General features: G+C 42.1%; 1 long non-coding RNA gene across 4 annotated transcripts; it reads left to right on the plus strand.

Moving 5' to 3' along the window:
• Positions 1-1,240: 1,240 nt before the first annotated feature.
• Positions 1,241-22,341, plus strand: LOC128313054 (uncharacterized). 4 transcript variants are annotated; one of them, XR_008293203.1, is made up of 7 exons: positions 1,241-3,050; positions 4,748-4,894; positions 15,573-15,654; positions 15,934-16,873; positions 17,006-17,098; positions 20,857-20,939; positions 21,887-22,341. It is a non-coding gene; the product is annotated as an uncharacterized LOC128313054 (long non-coding RNA). The 4 variants fall into 4 exon arrangements; XR_008293204.1 differs by having other exon boundaries at positions 20,857-20,935; XR_008293205.1 differs by having other exon boundaries at positions 15,934-16,053; positions 16,695-16,873; positions 20,857-22,341.
• Positions 22,342-22,385: the final 44 nt, after the last annotated feature.

Below are 22,385 nucleotides of genomic sequence, written 5' to 3' on the forward strand. Positions count from 1 at the left end.
TTAAAATTGATTGTGCTCATGGTCGTACAGTCCTGTGAATATACTAAAAACAACGGAATGGTATACTTTAAATGGGTGAATGGTATAGGATGTGACCTACATCTCAATAAAGTTATAAAAAGATTAGTGGCTACTGTCCACTGCTGGTGTAGAGAGGCAGTGCCACTCCACTTGTGGAACAGCCCAAGATGCTCCTAATGATGGAAAGCCACATACCCATAGCAGCAGCCACGTCTAGCTTTAAAGTATTTACTGAATGCCTGGCACTGTGCTAAGCACTTTATATGCATTATCTAATTTCATCATCATGTAACTGCATGAGCTCAGCGTTACTCTCATTTTCTAGAAGAGGACACTGAGGCTTAGAGAGGCTTAGTAATTTTCTCAAGGTCATGTGTCTAATAATTACTACAGCTGCCTCCTACTGAATAAAAACCTTGGAAACAACTGTATGGGTTTTTTTCTTTGTTTTTTGTTTGTTTGTTTTTTGTTTTGGGGGGGGGTTGTTTGTTTTTTGTTTTGTTTTCGTTTGTTTGTTTGTGGTCTAAGACCCAGTATTGTATAGTAATGACTAAGAGTTGGATCAGTAGGTAGATGGACTGGGTTTGAATCAGAATTCTGACTCCTGGGTCCTGCACAAATGTGAGCAAGTTGCTTAAAACTCTGTACTCCGTTGAGAAAGTATTCAACTCACAGAGGTGAAGATTAAGTAATATATGAAAAGCATGTAAGGCAGTGGCAGACACATAGTGAGAGCTCAATACGTGTGAATTATTACCAGATGCAGTCTCTTTTGAAGGGTGGGGGGTACAGCAGAAAATAAGTCACAGGTCGTGGATCAGCTGTGGTCTAGGGGGGAAGACAGGCAGACCTACTGAAATAGGAAACAATGGTGAAAGCACGCAGGAGGCAGAGCGGAAGCACAGAGGCGGAGGGACTCGTGATCAATGAGGGCCATTTGCGCTTGTGGTCCTAGATCTTGGGTCTTTTAGGCTCTGGTAGGAGTGTGTTTACAGCAGCAAGATTTTCTTTCTTTTCCCTCAGGTTGCAAGCATACACAAGAATTATGAAATCTGGTTGGGGAGTTTCATGATTGTGCTTTTCCTGACAGCATGGTAAACCTTTAGACCTTTAAAGGGCGGAGGAGAGAGTAGAGCCCAGTCTTTTATTGGGGCTTCTTGAATATTTACCATTGGTTAGATCCTTAGGCTAATACATTAGAAACTTAACGCTTTATTTATTTTTGAGACAGGGACTGAGCATGAGCGAGGGAGGAGCAGAGAGAGAGGGAGACACAGAATCTTCTGAAGCAGGCTCCAGGCTCCGAACTGTCAGCACAGAGTCCCACACAGGGCTCAAACTCACAAACTGTGAGATCATGACCTGAGCCGAAGTTGGACACTTAACCAACTGGGCCACCGAGGCGCCCCTAATATATTAGAAATTTAATCAGGAGATGAACTCGCTAAGGGAGCGTGAGGTGTGTTCATACTCTCTGTGGGTATTTTCTCACCTTCCAGTTTCATGGAACCTCAGGAGTGTGTTGGAGATTAGCTCTTGATTGATGAGCACGAACTGTAAGATTTAGAAGTAGATGTGTCGATGTTGATGTGTCAACATAGTTGAGAGGAAGCAGGAATTCATCACAGAAGGTTCGGCTTCTGGATACGAAGGGGCAGAGGAGAGGGTAACACATGGTCCGAAACTGATGCTTATGCTCACGCCTTCGTTCCCAGCAGTGCCCCTGTCTGGTGTGTGGCAGGCACTCAGCAAATGTTTGTTCACTCTGAATAAATAAATGGGGTATATTGTAGGTCACGTGTTGAAGATAACCTCTATGACCTGCAGATTCTGGGTTTGTTTACCCTCTGAAGTTTTTATCCAGGGCAGCAAGGAATCGGCGAGACCACCTTTGTCAGAAGTCCCTGAGAGCAGTCATCTATCCTTGCAAAGAGTGACCCAGAGGACTTGGAGGGGCATCTGGTAGCCCACCCTGGCTGCTGCTTAGAGTCACTTGGGGAGCTCTTGAAATGCATGGCTGCCAGGCTGGACCTCACTCCAGACCAATCAAATCAAAATCTCTGAGGGCAGGGCCTGGGTGTTGGCATTTTTCTTTACAAGGACTTCCCAGGCGATTCTAATGGGATCCAGGGGTGTGAAGCACCTGACAAGAGCATCCGGAGATGGGAAGGCTGGAGGCAGCTGCAAGAAACCCTGGTTGGCTAGAGGTACACTGCAGGTCTCACCTGGATGAGGGTGGAAGTGTGTTGGCTACCCCTTAAGTTTCCAGGGTTCTTTCTTTTTTTTTTAACTTGTTTTATTTTTTTATTTTTTTTAATTTATATCCAAATTAGTTAGCATATAGTGCAACAATGATTTCAGGAGTAGATTCCTTAGTGCCCTTTAGCCATCCCCCCCACACCTCCTTTAGTAACCCTCAGTTTGTTCTCCATATTTATGAGTCTCTTCTCTTTTGTCCCCCTCCCTGTTTTTATATTATTTTTGTTTCCCTTCCCTTATGTTCATCTGTTTTGTCTCTTAAAGTCCTCATATGAGTGAAGTCATGTGATTTTTGTCTTTCTGTGACTAATTTCACTTCGCATAATACCTTCCAGTTCCATCCATGTAGTTGCAAATGGCAAGATTTCATTCTTCTTGATTGCTGAGGAATACTCCATTGTGTGTGTGTGTGTGTGTGTGTGTGTGTGTGTGTACACATGTCTTTATCCATTCATCCACCGATGGACATTTGGGCTCTTTCCATACTTTGGCCATTGTTGATAGTGCTGCTATAAACATGGGGGTGCATGTGTCCCTTTGAAACAGCATGCCTGTATCCTATGGATAAATGCCTAGTAGTGCAATTGCTGGGTCGTAGGGTAGTTCTAGTTTTAGTTTTTTGAGGAAACTCCATACTGTTTTCCAGAGTGGCTTCACCAGCTTGCATTCCCATCCAGGGTTATTTCTAAGAGACCTCTCTGAGCTTGGACTGAAGACAGCCCAGCGTGGGGGCAGGGAAGGTGCTGGAAGGATGGCTGCAGAGAAAGGAGGTAAGCTTTAGTAATTGGAACGGGCACTGGGCTTTCAAATCCTTCACTGCTATGATTTTGAGATTTCTCTTAGCCTGAGATGAGGTACCTGGTGAAGGAGGTGGGAGTGTGGGGATGTAAGGAAGGGGAAGGGCACTGAGGTATCCTGGGACCCAGACCTTGTCTCATTGAAGGAGCTGGGCTGGGTCAGCAGAAGGTTCCACTGCCTCTTGGAAAGGCTGAAAAAGTTCCCTTGAGATCTGGCTCCCCTCAGCAGCTGCATCAGGACCTGGGACTCTTACTGTGAAGCCCATTAAGATGATCAAAGAGTCACTGGAGAGCTGTGAGAGCCTCTGAAGAGTTTGCAAAGTGTGACTGTGACCATAGGAACATATTTCATCTGGCCCTGAACCACACAGCTGGGGGATGATTCACTTATATTTTTTCTTTTCTTTTCTTTTCTTTTCTTTTCTTTTCTTTTCTTTTCTTTTCTTTCTGAGAGAGAGAGAGAGAGAGAGAGAGAGAGAGAATCTTAAGCAGGCTCTACACTCAGTGTGGAGCCTGACATGGGGTTCGATCTCAAAACCATGAGATCATGCCCTGAGCTGAAATCAAGAGTGAGTTGCTTAACCAGCTGAACCACCCAGGTGCCCCACTTGTATTTTCAACATTACTAAGGTATTGGTCAGCCACACAGCTCTGAGCACTCCTCTGGTTAGCAAACAGCATCCTAGAAAAGCTACCTGAAGTTTCTATGGGCAGCTTGTCTCCTTTGAGATGTAAACTCTCCCTCAGTAAGGGATGCTCTTGGATCCCTTACTGAGTTTGAGGATACCAGGGAAAATGTAGGCTCAGGGAAGGAAAATTTTCATTGTACTTGAAGCAGGAGAATTAGATTATCAACAAAAACCCTTCTCTACAATGCATTCTAGCAAACTCTGTGCTTCTTGCTGCTGCCTCCTTTTCTGGAATCTTTCTTCAACCCCACCCCCACCCCCCCTCCCCATTACCTCTCTCCCACTCTCCTCCCTCTGGATGATTCCATCTCAGCCATATGCACTTGATAGAATCTCGCACACAGGCACATTTATTATTGACCAGCTTCTTTATCTTGGATAGTATGTCACAAGTAGTCAAGACTATAGCTTTTGAAGGTAGTTTCACAGATTTAAGATGAAGAAACAGTATCCATATAGTTCCAGAGTCAAGGAAGTCTGATAGCCAGCCGTTGGGGTGTGTGTGTGGGGAGGGGGATGTAAGACTATTGGAGAGTGGAATTTTACTCACTGGAGCCAGCTTGGACTTTAGATATGAAACGTTTGATTTATAGTTTCTATTTCACTCTGATAGAAAACTCTGCTTACCCTTATTGGAAGGTCGAATGTGTTGGGTTCTTTAGCTAAGGTAGCTGTTAAAATTTATTTCACATTCAAGGAAAGGGGCACTTGTTATTCACCATGTTCCCATTTTAATTATGATTTTCCTGGCATCATTTTTAACAAGAATAACCTAAGGCCTGCAAGGAGTGATTTCCCCTAATCAGTTCTTAAACCCGCCCTCCCCCCTCCAACTAACGGCTGCAGCTACGGCTACACAGACAAAATGAAATGGGGAATTGAGCAATTACCTGGTGAATCTGAACAGTGTAGAGTCAGCAGTCAATTAGAATAGTTCAATTACAAAAATCCTTTTTTCTCCCTTCTTCTTTTGCTCTGTAGAATTATCACCTTAACTCTTGTTTCTCCAACTGCCCCGTGTTGAACCTCGTTCTCATCCTTCTGGCTCTGCTGACCCCAGAGCACTCTCAGCTAGATGCCCTGGGCTCCTCTGCACGCATCTCCACTCCTCCCCTGAAGAGGCCTCACGTTAGTCCTCCCCAGAGAGGGTGGGCTCAGAATTGAGAACCCCTTTGTGTCAGGCTGACCCCTGAACTGTCCCCTCATTTCCCAGGTGGGAGCCCACATCCCCCTGGGCCTCTCAGACTGTGGACCTGGGCTTCTGGAATGTTCCCTCATTCTGAGATTGCCTTTGCATACCCTGTTGGCTCTTCACTCTACACCTGGGGGGATGATGCTTATTCTTGCCAGCTTCCCTCACCAGGGCCTGGTTGGTGCCTCACCCTAGCCCGTTGTGACGAGGGTGCCTGCTCTCAGGCACAGACCTCACAGATGCAGGCCACAGACCTTCTTTGTATGTCCGTGTTCTCCTAACAGGTTAGGGCTTCCAAGAATTTCCTCTTCGCCACAATGTCCAACACTCGTCTGCCTCTTGACTAGTGACTTTCATATGTGGTAGATCCCCACATATGGGTGTCAGCCACGTCTTCTTAACAGTGGCCTGGATATTGGCCTTAAATATGTCTCCTCTGGCATATCTTGCTGAGAATATGAGCCATAAGTGTCTATTTATTTACTTAGATATTTATTCATTTATTCCTTCACTTAATACATGTTTATTGAGCGCCTAGTATCTGCCAGGCCCTCAGCTGCTGGGGACTCAGAATTAAACAATATGTATTCCCCTCCCCCCATTTTATTGCTTTTGACTTTTTTAAAAATTGAAGTATAATTAACATAGTCTTATATTAGTTTCGAGTGTACAATATAGCGACTCAACAAGTCTATATATTACTTGGTGCTCATCACCATATGTGTAATCTTAATCCTCTTTTATCTGTGTCACCCATCCTCCCACCCACCTGCCTTCTGGTAACCAACCGTTTGTTCTCTGTTTTTAAGAGTCTGGTTTTTGTCTCTTTTTTCTTTGTTCATTTGTTTCGTTTCTCAAGTTTCATATATGAGTGAAATCATATAGTATTTGTCTTTCTCTGAGTGACTGATTTCACCTAGTCTTATGCCCTCTAGGTCTATCCATGTTGCTGCAAATGGCAAGATCTCATTATTTTTAATGGTGGAGTAATATTCTATTCTATATATGTGTGTGTATATATAATGGGTGGACACTTGAGTTGCTTCCGTACTTTGGCAATGGTAGATAATGCTGCAATACACATAGGGTTTCATATATATTTTCAAATTAGTGTTTTCATTTTTTTAGGGGAGGTAGATACCCAGTAATGGAATTACTACATCATATGGTAATTGTATTTTGAATTTTTTGAGGAAACTCCACAGTTTTCCACAGTGGCTATACCAATCTGTATTTCTACCAACAGTGCACAAGGGTTTCTTTTTCTTTACATCCTCACCAAGAACAGTTATTTCTTGTCTTTTTTATTTTAGCTATTCTAACAGTATGAGGTGAGGTGATATCTCATTGTAGTTTTAATTTGCATTTCCCTGATGATTAGTGATGTTGAGCATCTTTTTGTGTGTCTGTTGGCCATCTGTATGTATGTCTTCTTTGGGAAAATGTCTATTTATGTCCTTTGCCCATTTTTAAATTAGATTGCTTTTGGTGTTGAGTTTTATAAGTTCTTTATATATTTTGGATACTAACCCCTTATTGGATATGTCATTTACAAATATCTTCTCCCATTCAGTAGGCTGCCTTTTTGCTTTATTGATAGTTTCCTTCACTGCACAAAAGCTTTTTATTTTGGTGTAGTCCCAGTAGTTTAATTTTGCTTTTGTTTCCCTTGCCTGAGGGAACATATCTAGAAAAATGTTTCTGTGGCTAACATCAAAGAAATTACTGCCTATGTTTTTTTCTAGGGGCTGTATGGTTTCATGTCCCATATTTAGGTCTTTAATCCATTTTGAGTTTATTTTTGTGTATTATGTAAGAAAGTGGCCCCATTTCATTCTTTTGCATGTTGCTGTCCAGTTTTCCCAGTGCCATTTGTTGAAGAGACTGTTTTTTTCCCTATTGTATAATCTTGCTTCCTTTGTCATAGATTAATTGATCATATAAGTGTTTGTTTCTGGGCTCTATTCTGTTCCATTGATCTGTGTGTCCTTTTTGGGTCAGTAACATACTGTTTTGATTACTGTAGCTTTGCAGTGATCTACAAAAATCTAGGATCATGATACCTCCACCTTTGTTCTTCTTTCTCAAGATTACTTTGTCTATTGGGGGTCTTTTGTGGTTCCATACAAATTTTAGGATTATTTGTTCTAATTCTTTGAAAAATGCTGTTGGTATTTTGACAGGGATTGCATTAAATCTGTAGGTTGCTTTGGGTAATATGGACATTTTAACAGTATTGGTTCTTGAGTGTAGAATATTTCTCCATTTATTTGGGTCATCCTCAATTTCTTTCACTGGTGTTTTATAGTTTTCAGAGTACAAGTCTCTCACCTCCTTGGCGACGTTTATTCCTAAGTGACAATATATACTTCTTACCTTTAAGGAATACGTATTTGTTTGCTAGGGCTTCCTTAATAAAGTACCATAAAATGGGTGAAATTTATTGTTTTTGCAGTTCTGGAGGCTAGAACTGTGAGATCAAGTAGTTGGTGGGACTTATTACTTCTGAGGTCTGTAGGGAGGATCTGTTCCATGCTTCTTTCCTAGGCTTGTTGATGGCTGTCTTCTCCCAATGTCTTCATATTGTCTGCCTTATTTGCATGTCTATGTGTCCAAATTTCCTAATTTTTATAAGGACCCCAGTCATATTGGATTAGGGACCTACTCTGCTACAGTTTTAACTTATTATATCTACCCTGACCCTATTTCCAAATAAGATTCACATGCTGAGGTGCTGGGGTTAGGACTTCCACGTATTGTGTTTTGGGGACACAGTTCATCCTATATGCATCCTTTTATGAAGGTGACAAAGATAGTGAGAGATGTATACATATATGTTCACTGTGGACCTAGTGTGGGGAATAGCTCCCTTTTCTTCACTTTTCAGGCTGACACACCCTCAAGACAGCCAGTATTTATCAAGCAATAACTATGTACCAGGAGCTATTTATTTTTTGAGCACTTTCTGTGTGTTGGACACTATTCAGTGATTTACAAGCATTGATACAATCCTTTGAAGAAACTGAGGCCCAGAGAGGTCAATTAACAGCCCAACTTCACATGATAAGGAAAGAGAAGCAGATCAGATATATTTTGTAGGAAATGAATTACTTAAACCTTCTATCCCTGGCTTCCTGTAACACCAGGCTCTCTATGGGGGATCTGTCCATTGTTTTAGAATCTACCCCTCTCAGGGCACGGTCGGCAGAGATTACTGCTATGTGCAGAAGCCCTATTGCTCTAGGCTTCTAATCCTTGTGGCTAGAGCCTCTGCCCCTATGTACTCTTAAAATAGGTACCTCCCATCTATTTTGGTCCTATTTATTGCCTTCACTGTATCTTTATATGATTCTTTTATTCATTTGCTAACTTGCTAAATGTCTGTCTTCCTGACAGAACGTAAGGTCCATTAGGGCGGGGATCAGCATTGCTGGTGCCTAGCACCCTGCCTGGCCCGTAGAGGCATTCCAGAAAGACCTTCGAGTAACTGGATTCTGCTACAGAGAAAGCAGATTTCTTTGGAGCCTTCTCAAAAACAAGATTTTTTTTTTTAAAGCACAGGGGGGTGCAAAATGACTCTAGGAACACATATATTAAATAATTGAGTAAAAATGAGACATTTGGAGCATCATTGCTGGTCCCTAGCACAGTTGTGGAGGACATTGAAGACATAACTCTCTGCACTAAAGTCCTATTATGGCATTTTTAAAAATAATTATCATCACAACTGGAGCAAAGAATGCTTATATAGCTCTAGCAATGTAGTTGCAGGTTTGTTTTACTTAGAATGCTGACTTATCACCCAGGCCACCACAGCACTGTCTCTCCTCACAGTGACCCACTCCTGCCACTTGTGGCCAAGTCATCAAGGCAAAGTGACCAGTCTGAGGTCACTTTGGAGGAGAGTGTAATTCATATAATCTCTGTGCCACTGAAGTGGTGAAGCAAAGAGGGTGGAGCTGGTGGTTGGAAGGTCTGTGTTCTCACCTGTGAGCTCCCACAGGCAGCTCGCAATTTCTGTGGACATTGGGTGTCATCATCTGGAAAAGGGGGTAAATCATTCCTGTCCTGTCTGCCTCACAGACCATTGTGGGGTTCAATTAAGTTAATGCACAGAGAAGTGCTTCTGACCCAGCACATACACATATGAAGAATAATTACCTGGGAGCCACACAGCAGAGTGGAAAGAACGGGATTGTTGGTAGCTGGCAGACCCGGGCTCAATTCCTAATTCTACTATTTATTAACTCTGACTTTAGTTATTTAAAAATCTCTGTGCTTCAGTTTGTCATCTGTGAAATGGGGAGACTAACACTAACTTTGCATGTTTATGAGGATTAAAGGGGATGATATTTGAGAAGCTCCATGTACATCGTAGGTGCGGTAATATTTTCCCATTCCATTTACTTTGTCAATCAGATCTTGCCACTGTATCAGTTTTCTAGTGCTGTCATAATGAATTGCCACAAATTTAGTGACTTTAAACAATACATATTTATTATCTTATAGATCCGTAGGTCAGAAGTCTAGGGGGCTCTGTTGGGTTCTCGCCTGTTTTGTGAGGCTGAAATCCAGGGGTTGGCAGCCTCTGTGGGATAATCTGCTTCTAGGCTCATTCATTATGTTGGCAGACTAGAGTTCCATGTGGTTGTAGGACTGAGGTCCCACTTCCTTGCTGGCTGCAGGCTGGGGAATTATTCTCTAGAGGCCACCCAACTCACTTGGTCTGTGGCCTCCCTCCTCCACCTTCAAAGCCAGCAACACCTGGGGGAGTCCTTTCTCACACTGCATTGCTCTGTCCTCCTTTTCTGCTTTGCTGGTCCCTTTTTAAGGGCCCATGTGATTTGATTATATTGAGCCCACCTGGATAATCTGGGCTAATCCATATCCCTGTCTGAAAAGTCAGTAACCTTAATTTCATCGGCAAACCCCTTTTGCATGTGACCATACTGTGCCAATGTAATATATTCACAAATTCCAGCAGTAAGAACATGGACATGTTTTTGGGTGCCATTACTCTTCCTACCACAGTCATATGTTGATAGCCTATTGTTCCATATATATTAATAATGTCTCCTCAACAAGATCTAATAATCTAAATACTTAACGCCTGGCATAGAGTAAGCTCTTGATCAATATTAGTTTCTGGTTTTGCTTTCAATAAACAGATGACAATAAGTCTCTTATTTTCTCCACAGGTCCTAGCAAGGTCAACTGGTTGAGGGATACCTCCCTTACTACCCCTGTTTAGATTTCTCCAGAAAGCCTTTCTGATCCCAGCCCTTACCCACCAGCTGGACTCAGTGCCAAGCCTCTGTGTTCCTGTATCACAATATTTACCTGGCTTAATCTTTCATATCTCTTTCCTTGAACCTCTTCCACCAGATCCCGAGCTCTTTGAGGACAGAAACAAACACTTTTTTTTCTGGTATCATTTAGTAGAGCGGCTGGTACATAGTAGGTAGTCAATACATGTTTGTTAAATAAATGAATGATGAGAAAATCTGTTATTAAAAAGAACTGATCAGGTGATTACTGTTGGAATGCATCCCTTAAACAACATAGATATTGAAACATTCATTTAAGAAGGGGACGACGCATGCCAATAGCCGCTGTACTTTCTAAGCGCGTTGTCTTTACATACAGGTCTCTTGAAAAATTAATATTGGTTGTGTTTTTGAGCCAGTTAGGCCCAGATCTTGTGGAGGAAGGCAATTCTAAAATTGCTGCAGGCTCCTGGTGACTATTGCCTTTGGAGCTTATTGAATGATTCTGTCACTTTTTTTTTCTCTGAATGCATCTGCGAACAAACACACACAGTATTGAAATGAAGCCACATCAGTTTGGCTTACTTCTCATTTGCTTCCTTACTGGGTCTTCTTGTATCTAACAGCAAAATTGGACCCTGGCGCTATTTCTTTCGGAAATTCACAAGTAGCTCCTCCTTCTGCTTCTTGGTTGGTGTTGTTTTCCTTCACATGTCAACTGCTCACTTTCTATCTATTCTGTGATGTGTCCTAACGATACTGCAAGGAGTTAGTGGTCAATAATGATCAAGTAAGAGTGACGTGCATAGGGCGGGGTGTTTGCCATTGCTGTGTATGTGTGTGTGTGTATTCTGTGTTTTAAAATTTTGTCTACTTTGCTTTGTCAACCTGCTCACGTTGACTCCAGATCAGCCTGGGCCAGGATCCCTTCACAGCTGTTTTGAGCTTGGCCAGTCCTTTTGCAATAATTGCTCCCACTCAGGGACTTTGGTCTTTTGACAGTTATTTTTAGGTTCAATATAGTCTCCATTATTTTAAAGGAACAGTTTTATTATCTGAAACAAACAGCCACAAATGAAAAATTGGAGCCAAATCACAGGCCTCAGGACCCAGATGAGGAATAAAGAAAAATTGTTCATAACCATAAATGCTTCCTTTGCAGTTTTCCTTCTATTGGGCTGGGGCACATTTCCTACTATCACAGACCAGTGATTAGGCATTAGATTATGTCTAGATGTTATAAATGTGCTGCCCTCTATTGGAAGTCTGGGAATCTTAATTTCCTTTGGATTCAGTGCTCCCTTTTGGAGTGACAGTCAGCTCAGGTGTGAGGCTCGCGTGGGCCATTGAACAGTTTTAGTGAAGCCTGTTCGCAATGGTTACTTTTGATTGACCACCCTTGCACAATTACTTGCAATTCTGCAAATGCTTATTGAACACCCACTGTGTGCCAGACATCATGGGCAGTCCCTGATAGACTCACCGATGCCTAAAACATGCTTTCTGATTTCCAAGAAGCATAAGACAGACTTATACACAAAGAAGAAGAATGGGAAGCTGACTCGTGAAATTCTACAACCCCAAGGACTTTTAAGTGCTATGTTAGCAGAGGCATGGCTAAAGAGTTAGGACTCAGTACTGGACCAGTTGTTGTCTCCATGTCTGGCATATGGTAGCTATTTCCTATGTGCAGCACGCATGATTTTCGGAAGGTGATGTAATTAGAACATGGGGGGGGGGGGTGATGGGCATCAGGCAGGGCTTCACAGGCAGGGATGCAGCCAGAACCTCACTGGTGTCTTCCTCTCCTACTTATACTCTGAGCATTACTAGAAACATGGCGTGTGACTTCAGCTGCAGGAGAGAGGGTGGCAGCGTGATCAGGAGAAGTAACATACTGACTGAGTATCCAGTAAGACTTCGTCCATTAGCAGGCACAACAGACTCATGTGCCACCCATACCAGTGCAACATGAGCCTGTCCTATATATGTGTATGTGGTGACCCAGCTCGCCGAGTATGAAGAGTGGGCACTAGGGACCCATGTGCACCAGCCACCTCAGTCCCTCGCCTGTCCTACAGTTCTTGCTCCCCTTGAGGAATTCACTCCTCTGTAGAGTGTCTGAACAAAGAAAAGTTTTAGCTGCCCTTGAGGCAAACTCTTGAGCAGGGCCTACAAGGCCTTTCTTTAGCCTAGGCCTTGACTACCATCCCTGTCTCCTCTCCCAGAACCTTCTTCACTTCCCTCTGACTGATGTAAGCTGCTATTAGTTTCTTCTCACACCTCCATGCCTTTGCACTGCCTTTCTCTCTGCTTGGAATGACCCTCACAACAAGTTCCTACTTTTAACATGTAGCCCAAAGGCCACCTCCTTTGGAAAGCATTCCTTGGCCTTTGTAGGCAGTGAAGCATTCCTCTGAATCTCCATAACATCTGGTCATATATCTGTTTTCATACTTACTCTAATTCTACAAGTAGTTTATTCTATGCCTCTCTCCCCAGAGGTCAAATACCAGGCTATATTAGTCATTTTAGCTCTTAGGGGCCGAACACATGCCTGGCACCTGGCATTTAGTGAATGATATTTTACTAAATGAAGTGGATTCAGTGAAAGACTCTACTTTAAGGAAGGAATAATGAAATGTTTTTCATCTTTTATATATAAATACCTACCATGGTAGGATAGGTCCATTCTCCATAATCTGCATTAGTGGACCTCAAGAACTGCCAAAGGAAGAACCCTTTGGGGGAAGAACCCCCAAGAGTGGGGGAGAGAAAAAGCCAAGCAGACAAAGCCATGGCCTCTTGAGCAGACCAGGAGACAGACAGGGTGCAGTTGCTTGTTCATAAGGAATGCCCCATGAAAAAGAGATCTGTGTTAGAATTACAATTAGAATAGGTAGAATAATTTGGGGAAATGCTGTTTACTCTTTTCTATTAATTCATTATTACTTATTCATCCCTTCATTTAATGAATATATTTTAAATATCTACTATGTTCCAGGCATTGTTGTAGGCACTGGAGACACAACAGTGACCAGCAAATTTCAAAGTGCCTGTCTTCATGGAGCTTACATTCTACCTGGTGTGACAGACAGGCAACCAATAAAATGAGAAATTGAAGCATATAGTATTTTAGAGAAGAGTATTAACTCTTACAGAGGAAAAAATAAAGTGGGAAAGAATATTGGAGGTGTGGGGGAGGGGAGTGTTGGGATTTTGAAAGGGAGGTCAAGGAAGTTCTTTCCAGATGTTATGTTTGGGGAGGGACCTGGAAAAAGAGAAGGAGCGAGGTGGGAGGTGGGTGTATCTCTGGCTAAAGAGCAATCAGAGGAGAGGGAGCTGTGAGTGCCCAGGGTTTACAGAGCCTGGGGGCCGGTGTGGCCACAGCCCAGGGAGGGAGGGGAGAAGATGTGAGATGTGGGGAGAAAGTCATGCAGGAGCAGTATTTAGGGTTTGGGGTCATAGGACTCTGGCTTCCTTTCTGAGTAAAAGGGGAAGCAGCTGCAGGGTTTCAGGAAAGGGGTGTGGTGACCTCTTGAAGTCCATGAGACACTCCACCTAGGTGTTGGGTTGGGATTAGATGCATCAGGGAAGGGCAGAAGCAAGCACGCTGGTCAGGAGGCTCTTCAGAGAATTCAGGTGAAGGATGATGGTGGCCAGTGGGCTATGAGTAGTGATTGAATTCTGGAAATAGTTTGAATGTAGAGCTGATGGGATTTGCCAATGAACAAAATATGGGCGTGGGAGAAATAGAGGAATCAAGAATGGCATTAAGCTTTTTGACCTGATTAACTTATGGAATGAAGCTGCTGTTAAGTGGGGTGGCAAGACTGAGGGAGGAGATTGAAATAAGGTCAAGTTTCAGATGTTGCTCAGGTATCTTGCGAGAGTTGGGAATAGGCTGTCTGGCGTTCGGAGCAGAGGTGTGAGCCAGCGATTCAAATTGAGCAGTTGTCAGCATATATGCAGTACTTAAGGCTAGGAGACTGGGTGAGGTCACCCAGGATATGAGTGTAGGTGAGCAAGAGAAGAGAGCCAGGACTAAGTCCTGGGAGTCATGGAGAGTCACCCTTAAATTCTCAACTCTGACAATCCCCGAAGAAACAAAACAGGTTGAACTTGCCTTTTCCCATTATATTTGACCATAGAACCCACATTTATCTTCATAATCATGGAAATGATATTCCATTGATCTCATTTTGAAGAAGGCCACTTTAGGCTTGGGAGGTAGCCTGGGGGCATAAGGTGAAGAACTTTCCTTGTTCTGCTAAAGGGTTTGGACTTTATCTTCCAGGTGGCAGGGGGCCACTGAGGGATGTTAAGAGAAGAACTATCAGGATTATAAATGTTGATGGCAGTGTGGAAGGTGGCTGACGGAGGGGAGTCTGAAGGAAGAAGACAAGAAAATAGGTGATTGCAATAGCCCAGGTGAAAGATGAAGAAGCCCTGAGTGTAGTAATTGTCAATGGAGAGAAAAATTAGATAAACACATACTTAGGAAGTTTAGAATCTATAACATTTGAAGACCAATTAGTTATATAGTGGGTGATGAAAAGATTCTATGATAATTCTAAGGTTGGATGGGATTTCCTATCATTACCTGAGTCCTTTAGAGAGGTCTATCAATGCAAGCTACAAGCTAACATTCCATGTAATTAACTTTAAAAAAATTTTAATGTTTATTAATTTTTGAGAGAGAGCGAGACAGAGACAGAGTACAAGCGGGGCAGGGACAGAGAGAGAGAGGGAGACACAGAATTAGAGGCAGGCTCCAGGCTCCAAGCTGTCAACACAGAGCCCGATGCAGGGCTCGAACTCACGAACCATGAGATCGTGACCTGAGCTGAAGTTGGACGCTTAACCAACTGAGCCACCCAGGTGCCCCTACCTATGTAATTAGCTTTCTTTTTTAACATGGTAAAAACATATATCTCAAAAAACAAATGCGAATTAATGTCCAAATGATGTTGCCTTCCATTTTTGTTATTCATAAAGTCATATTAGTTTTTTTTGTTAGCACAAGAACATTTTAAAATGGTACTTAATGGAGTATGATAAACTGTATGTACAGGGGATTTTAATGGTATTTTCTTTAACATTGGTAGTTGTGTTTTGGTATTGGTGTGTTCTCATCTTTTATATTTGCAGAGTACAGATTTAAAAAGAAAACAGGTTATATTGACTAGAAAAATGTTCCCAGTGACTGGGTTAACAACTTGTGTGTGTGTGTGTGTGTGTGTGTGTACACGTATATATATATATTTATATATGCCCTGTTCTCCAACATTGAAGAAAAGGTGGGAGACATTTCCAACATGGCTTATTTTGATTTTTCTGTGTTTAGAATGCTGGCTGGAAACTGCTGACATTCCCCTGGCTACTCCATGAGCCCTGGAAAGAAAGGATGTTTCTGTCGTGTAGCTCTGGTATGTTTGCAGCTTGTTTACCTTTTTAAATAGCCTCTTGCCTGCAATAGTGACATCTCTCAAATAACCTAAGTTCTGTATGCTGAATTGATAGGCAGAACCAAGTTGTTCAGGGTTTTATGAATGATGCATAATGTCACATCTTGATGGCTAATGAAGCAGAGAGGAAAGACTTTCAGTCCGACATCTAATTAATTCTTAAGAAAAAAAAATGATCTTTTTTGGGGGGTAGTAAATATTGGTTCTGTTCACAAATGTTTCTGATTCTCTTCCCTCTAGGCACATTGTAGGATTGAGCTTTTCAGTCTGTGTTAGAAAAGACTCATCATATGACTGACTTCAGCCAATGAAGCATAAGTGGAAGTGACATGCATCACCTCTGGATGAAAGTCAGCAAGAGTCAGTTTATAATTTCCCACATTTCCTTGCCCTTGTCATGGTGACCATGACGCTTCCAATGATGGAGGCTCTATTTGTTTTTGTTCCTGAGTGAGACAACGTGGGGACGAGTCTCTAGTGGACTTGCAAGACTTTATTGTTTCAAGCGACTGAGCGTTGGGGTTTGTTACAAAGCCCATACTGACTAATGTGCTTTTAATTCTTTATTTACACATTTAAAACGCTGCTTACATTTTCTGATCAGCATATGTGCATTATGGGGAACTTTGAAAATACAGAAAAGTATCAAAAAGAAATAAACGTGCACTGAAATTACCTATACAGAAATAATTTCTGTTAATATTTTGATGTATTTTCTTTCTCTCTTTTTCTCATAAAACTAAGATCACACTATATATACACTATTGGTGTTTTTGGTTTATATTATATCAATAGTCTTTAAAATATATCATCTGTGGCACAATATTAGTGAAGGAATGTTGTAATCTATTTTTATATTTGTGTATTTCCTATTTATATTATATATTCAATAACAAAATAACATTTTACTTTTTATTCTTTTTCTTGTTGTAAACAACATCCCAATGATACATTAGTATGTATCTTCCTATCTTCGCTCAGATTGCTGCTTATGTCCTTAGGGTAGAAGCTAGAAGGAGAATTACTGGGCCAAGAAGTATAAATATTTTTAAGACTTTTGCTACCTGTTGCAAAACTGCCCAGGAGAAAGGTTGTACCAATTAGCACTGCAGCAAGGAGACATGGGCCATCTCTCCACCTCCGTTGACGGCTAGAATTCCTTTTAATCTCTGTTAATTTGGTAGGTGAAAACACTATCTTGTTGTTTTATATTTGCATTTCTTTGATTACAAGTGATGTCGAACATTTATTTCATATGTTTATGAGTCATTTGCATTTTTTCTTCTGGGAATTGTCTAAATGGATTCTCAAGTCCCCCAAACACCAAACTGTTAAACAGAGAGCAACGCGGGAAGCCAGCAGCGCTGTTCTGTTGCCACGGAGCCTCAGCACGTGTTTTTGAAGTGTGAGTGTTGAACAGGCTTCTCTTATTCCCTCTCATCTTCCTTGTTTTGATTATTTTCTCTCCAGTCATCTCCCTCCACAGCCCATGTCTCCCTCAAGCCTTGGTCTCGCTCCAAACATTTTATTGCACCAGGCGGCAGTCGTGACCGAACCTGAAATTTTGGAGAGAGAGGGACAAATGACATCAAAGTTGGTTTTCAGGGGAACAGCATTGTTGTGGAAAAACCCACGAAGTGTCTTCCCTATGAAAATCCCTCCATACCCAACTGATACGTTCCCATGACCATGACCAAAAGGTGGTGGGCACATCCTCTCTTCTACTGGGTCAGTGGTTAAGGGCCTGCTCCTCTGGCTTTAGGCTTGAATCTACAATCCCTGGCGATAAAGCTTAAATTACTCTTCCCGGAAGCGTTGTTGTTTATCTCATAGACATTGCATTACCCCAGATTGTCTATTTGGTGCTTTTAAGAAAGAAGAAGAAAGAGTCTAAATTTCCCCAAAGTGAGTGTTAATTTTTAGCCAGTGTGAGATAAAAGACAGATTGAAATGGAGCCAGAGGGACCTGCCCTTCACCCTCCATCTTCATTGGAGCTGGAAGCTCACATTGGTATGTCAGACAGCAGCTGGCAGGCTCTTTTATCATCATTAATTGTCCGCTGAGTTGTCACAAGGAGAGAGTAGAATTCAGGTTTAATTACATCTGTATCATCTCTGATAAAGTTCAGGAGATTCTGGTGGTACAAAACAGGCGTGGGCCAGTGATGTGCCAAGGATAGTCTGTGAGACAGAAGCCATGTGTATCCTTGAGGGGGAAAAGGTAAATTAACTGAATTCTGAGGGAAGGAAGGCTTATCAAGGCTGGAAAACTCTCATGAGACATGGTGATGGGGGGAGGGCCAGCTGCTAGTGGCATTGAGCTGGCTGAGGGTAATTTGGTTTATTTGGGGCAGGGGTAGTGAGGCTTCACAGGGGATAAGCAAAGATCCGTTCAAGGAAATTTGCTGGTTTTTTATGGACAATAACCAACGGCCAGGCAGGGAGCAAGGAAATGCATTTAGTTTTAGGTAAAACAATAGCACCCCCCACTCCCATTTCCTTTATGAAATCAGTCTCTGGATGGTCTCAGATTTAATTCTGGAAACGCTGGTGCAGAGCAAGGCTTCAGTGACAAGGAAGCTGGCTTTGGCTGTAACAGGAACTAAAGTGCAGCTTACTGGGAACAGCAAGGGGCAGGTGGCAGGGAACTGAGTGCGTCAGTAGCTCATTGTTCCCCCAAATACGTCAGTAAGTGCTAAAAGACTGTACCACGGTTAGGACAATGTCCCTTCTGCCCGGCTTAGCCCACGAGGTCTCATTCAGATCTGATATGAAGCCCTGGGGACCTCCCTATCTGCTTCTGGTCCTCTCCTCATTGACTGCCATTTGAACTTTGTAGCTCAGAACAAAGCTTTGGCCCCTCATTTCCCTCCTTCGCCGCATGGATCTTGTGCTTAAGAATATTAGCCCTTGGTTTCATCTTCTCTCACTTCCTGAAAGAAAATCTGAGGCCATTTCATGAGCTCTCAGTGGTAGAATTAAGTGTTTTCAAAGAATTGTATACATTGGCCATCTGGTCCTCTGCTTTTCAAAAGGATAATTTCAGTGCTACTCCCATATCTTAGGAAGAGCAATTTATTTTAGTCCTTAGGCCCTCTTTCAGTATTTAGGGAAAAAAAGTAGATCACGTAAATGCAACCTGAAAAATCTAAATATAATAATTGTGTGTGTTTGTGTACTATACATAATAAAAGGGTTTTGCACATATTCTAAGCTCTACTAAAAGAAAAGTCTTCCTAATCTAAAGTTTGTGGTGTTTTATGTTAGGTTTCTCACTCAAACCACATAACTAGTCTTTGCTCTGATTTTTATAGTCGGGAACAGAGCTTACAGGGTTAAGTTTGGAAAAGCAAGTAAGTCAAATTCAGAGTTCTTAGAATTTAAAATATATGTTGACTAAGATACATAAGAGGATTAATATTGAATATAAGAAGATATTTATGACAGTTATCATATTTCATATATATGAATATGTATTCCATATATATGTGTGTGTGTGTGTGTGTATATATATATATATATATATATATATATATATATGTATGTATGTATATTTACATGTGATTGCAAGTTTCTTGAAGTCAGAGCTCTGTATTTGTACCTCTATCCAGGAGCACTAGGCACAGGCCGATGCTTGATGAATACATACTGAATGTGTAAAGTATGTGTTGAATGTGTTCAACAGATTTTGCAGTTATATACCCTGAGGGCTAATCATGTTAACTGGGGTATAAGCAGAATTGATGCTGAGTGCCAAAATACCAAGTTATGGCTGAGCTCATCCCAGGTCATGGAACCCACCTGAGCTGCCCCTGGAGTATGGAGAATAGAGGCACGTGCCCGGGCTCCAGGGCTGCGACTTTGCCCTGCAGGGGCTGGTAGCTGGGTTTAACTCAGGTGGACTTCCGACTAAGGAGAAGGACATACGCATACACATAACCAGGGAGGGAGGTCAGGTAGTCACCTGCATTTTTCTTCTACTGACTTCCGAAGTCCACTCTGTGGGACTGATTTCTTGTCTTCACCCAGTGAAATATAGACGTGCCCTATGACCTTTCTGTCTAAGCCAGAGTAACTGAAATGGTTCCCTCATCGCTTCAAGGTGCCAGCATCATCTCCAGATGGAAATTAGTATTTCTGATCCTATGTTATAGTTAAAACTCAAATTTTGTTTTAAAATAAAAAGTTTTCTTGCGTCGCCTGGGTGGCTCAGTTGGTTGAGTGTCCGACTTCGGCTCAGGTCATGATCTCACAGTTTGTGGGTTTGAGCCCCACATTGGACTCTCTGCTGACCAGCTGAGCCTGGAGGCTGCTTCTAATTCTGTGTCTCCCTCTCTCTCCTGGCCCCTCCCCAACTCACACTCTGTCTCTCTCTCTCAAAAATAAATGAACTTAAAAAATAAAATAAAGTAAATAAAATGAAATGACATGACATGACATGACACGAAATGAAATAAAATAAAAAATTCTCCCTTTTGGGGCACCTGGGTGGCTCAGTCAGTTGGGCGTCTCACTTCAGCTCAGGCCATGATCTTGCATGTCATGGGTTCAAGCCCCACGTCGGGCTCTGTGCTGACAGCTCAGAGCCTGGAGCCTGCTTCAGATTCTGTGTCTCCCTCTCCCTCTGCCCCTTCCCCACTCGCACTATCTCTCTCTTCCTCAAAAATAAACATTAGAAAAAAAATTCTCCCTTTCTTTCACTTCAGGCTTATTCCAGGCAGGAGGCCATGGTCAGGGAAAAGGAGTGTTCTCAGACTTCTCTCTCTCCCCTCTCCTCCCTGGCACTTCTAATCCTTTTTCCACATTCCTCCAACTCTTGGGTTTTGATGAAGAAGATCATGCATCCCAATTTACTCAGGCTGGTCCCAGTAGCTTGTTGTCTGAGCCTCGTTATTAACAGTTCCCTTTGTATCATGGCTTCCAAGAGAATTAGAACCAATAGGGTACATATTTATCCATATATCTACGTTATACATACATCCATACACATATACACACATATAGCTTACTTGTCTCTAATGGTGCAATCTTACACCTTGATGTGGGTGAAGGGATTAAGGGTTGAATAGATTTGTTTCCCTCCTTTGAAATTTGACACCATTGCAAAGTGATATCTGTGTTTCAAGACTTTAGCCTAAAGCCCCATTTTCTCATTCTGTACAGACACACACAAATGGACAGACGGATGTACATTTACCTATAAATATCATCAGTCGGCGGAATCCCCAGTAACAAAGAAAAAGTAGGTAAGGGGATTGTGCCTCACACTGCCCTTCTTTCTTTTCTCTTTAAGATTGCCCTGGATGTGTGTTGTGATTTCATTTTACCAGCAGGTGTGTGTGCGTGTGTGCGTGTGTGCGTGTGTGTTTGGAGGTGGTGGGGAGAGGGGGGCAGGGTATGACTCCCCACAGGGTGGTTAGTCTGCACCTTCATATTCCCGTGAGTTCAACCCTGGGTCCCACATCAGACAGGCTGTCTGGATGCTCTTTAAACTAAGCAGCAGGATAGATGCTACTTCTGGCATCACCCTTTGCTACAAAGGCATTGAAAACAAGGCCTGAGGCAATTAGGACATCAAATAGTCCTGTTGCTCTTATAATACCTAAATATTAAATATTTAAAAAGGTAAGCAGGCTTGAAATTTGTAATGGAAGGAAAATTTCCCTTTAAGTCATTAAGGGGTATGAGTAGCCCCAAGCCTTTGAAAAATAGTTGGAAAAGTTTGAAGAATTCATAACTCAAAAGAACCTCGGTTACGTTCATAAATATGTAGAGCTTAGAGTAATAAAATAAGGGCCAATTCAGAGGTACATTTAGGAAGGTGACCAGAGCATAATTAAAGTAACTGGCTTCACAGCCAATTTGGAGTTCTGTCTCCAGGAAAGTGGTTACTATGAGACAGTCACAGACAACCCTGAGAAAACGAGCGCACAAACCCTCATCAAAGAAGAAAATAAGCTGAGGTGGTTAAGAGAGCAGATTCTATAGTGCGAGGGAACAGATCCTAATCTGCCTAAATAATTTATGATCTAGGTGGCCTTAGGAAACAAGTAGAACTTTTCTCCGCCTCCATTTTCTCACCTGTCAATTGGGACCTACCTCCTAGGGTGCTCGTGACAATGCTAGCAGTGTCTTTGATGCAAAGTAAATGCTTAGTATTACTAAATCTAGTGATATTTTTTTTTTCTCCTAGAGGCACCAAGAGTCTGATACAAATATGAGTATTTCAAATAAAGAGCATCTGTAAGAAAAAGACAGTGGATCCAAGCTAATAACAGACAGCAGTTCAAATTTTTTATTGATTGGATTTGATTATATAGTCACAAAAATAAATAACTGACTCAGTTTCAGATACAAACAAGACAGAAGTGTGACAAAGAAAGTGTTTAGTTCTACAAAATAGAGGGAGTGACTTTCAGTTTGCTCTGTTTTGTGTGTGTGTGTGTGTGTGTGTGTGTGTGTGTGTGTGTGTGTGTAGTTTACTAAATCTCCTTTTTCTCCAGGAGAGAAAAAAATTCCACAAAGATTGTTTCATCTTTTGATTATATTGTTTTGTATTGGCTTATAGATATGCCTATTATAGACTCAATTCTTGAGTCATGAAGATGTGACCCATATTAGTTAGCACAAACTGTGTGTTGTAACCAACACCCCCCACACCTCATTATAATATATGCGGATATATATATAAT

This window comes from Acinonyx jubatus, chromosome E4 (assembly GCF_027475565.1).
Source record: "Acinonyx jubatus isolate Ajub_Pintada_27869175 chromosome E4, VMU_Ajub_asm_v1.0, whole genome shotgun sequence".
NCBI lineage: Eukaryota > Metazoa > Chordata > Mammalia > Carnivora > Felidae > Acinonyx > Acinonyx jubatus.